Consider the following 366-nt stretch of genomic DNA (forward strand, 5'->3'; position numbering starts at 1 on the left):
ACCCGGGAGGACAGGAGGCACCTTCAGTTCCACAGTTACATCTCACAAGAACACAACCTCACTCACACAAACAAGGCATTAAATACTTCTTGTGCAATAGCTGCATATTTATGTGCATTAACCCCTCTTTTTTTTGGTTTCCAATTTTATGTTTTTTTTTTTTGGTTTTTAAGCCTTTCCAGTACACAGGAATAATCCCAATTTAACCCCCCTTTTTTTTTTTTAAGAAAGGCTCATTACATTTTTCAACAGATCACATACATTTTATACTTTTGGGGGGAAAAAAAGGCACTCTTTTTAGACAAGAAATTGTCCTCGCATCTGGACAGAACTGTTGCCACTCGCATTAAGGCAATGTCACGGTCC

This window comes from Lepisosteus oculatus, chromosome 15 (genome assembly GCF_040954835.1).
Source record: "Lepisosteus oculatus isolate fLepOcu1 chromosome 15, fLepOcu1.hap2, whole genome shotgun sequence".
In the NCBI taxonomy this organism is placed as follows: Eukaryota; Metazoa; Chordata; class Actinopteri; order Semionotiformes; family Lepisosteidae; genus Lepisosteus; species Lepisosteus oculatus.